Source organism: Meleagris gallopavo, unplaced genomic scaffold, assembly GCF_000146605.3.
Source record: "Meleagris gallopavo isolate NT-WF06-2002-E0010 breed Aviagen turkey brand Nicholas breeding stock unplaced genomic scaffold, Turkey_5.1 ChrUn_random_7180001858501, whole genome shotgun sequence".
NCBI classification, from domain to species: Eukaryota; Metazoa; Chordata; class Aves; order Galliformes; family Phasianidae; genus Meleagris; species Meleagris gallopavo.
Window position 1 is genome coordinate 1 of NW_011124445.1, and position 1,154 is coordinate 1,154.

The following is a 1,154-nucleotide window of genomic DNA, read 5'->3' on the forward strand; positions in this document are numbered from 1 at the left end:
AGCGGGGGGGGCGGGGGGAGGGCGGGGTGCAGCGCAATGGGGAGCCTGGAGCTGTGTGTGTGTGCAGGATCGGGATGTGTGAGTGTGCAATGCAGCTGTGTGCAAAGCAGCTGTGAGTGTGCAATGCAGCTGTGTGCAATGCAGCTGTGAGTGTGCAATGCAGCTGTGTGCAATGCAGCTGTGTGCAATGCATCTGTGCGTGCAATGCAGCTGTGAGTGTGCAATGCTGCTGTGTGCAATGCAGCTGTGAGTGTGCAATGCAGCTGTGTGCAATGCAGCTGTGAGTGTGCAGTGTGAGGGTGTGTGCAATGCAGCTGTGTGTGTGTGACTGAGTGCAGCGCAGCTCTGTGTGTACATGCAGTGCAATGCAGCTCTGCGTGTGTGCACTGCACTGCAGCACTGTGTACATGCACTGCCGTGCAGTGCAGCACCATGTGAATGTGCAGTGCATGCAGTGCAGCCCCGTGTGTACATGCAGTGCATGCAGTGCAGTGCAGCACTGTGTGTACAGGCATTGCAGTGCAGTGCAGCCCCGTGTGTACATGCAGTGCATGCAGTGCAGCCCAGTGTGTACGTGCAATGCATGCAGTGCAGCCCCATGTGTACATGCAGTGTATGCATTGCAGCGCAGCACCATGTGAACGTGCAGTGCATGCAGTGCAGTGCAGCACCATGTGGATGTGCAGTGCATGCAGTGCAGTGCAGCACCATGTGGATGTGCAGTGCATGCAGTGCAGTGCAGCCCCATGTGTACATGCAGTGCATGCATTGCAGCGCAGCACCGTGTGGATGTGCAGTGCATGCAGTGCAGTGCAGCCCCGTGTGTACATGCAGTGCATGCATTGCAGCCCCATGTGTACCTGCAGTGCATGCATTGCAGCGCAGCACCGTGTGGCTGCGCAGTGCATGCAGTGCTCACCCACTCCTGCCCATAGGAGTCCTCCAGGTCGTTGGTGGAGCGGTCGTCCCACGCCAGGCGCACCCCCAGCAGCCGTGCAGGCAGGAAGCCGTTCTCAGCCAGGATCACAAAGTATGTGAAGAACCCCCCCAGCGCCTGAATCATCCCTGTGCACACACAGACACCCGCGGGGGTCCCGGTGTCACCGGTGGGTGCTCTGGTGTCATCAGTGGGTGTCCCGGTGTCGCTACGGCTG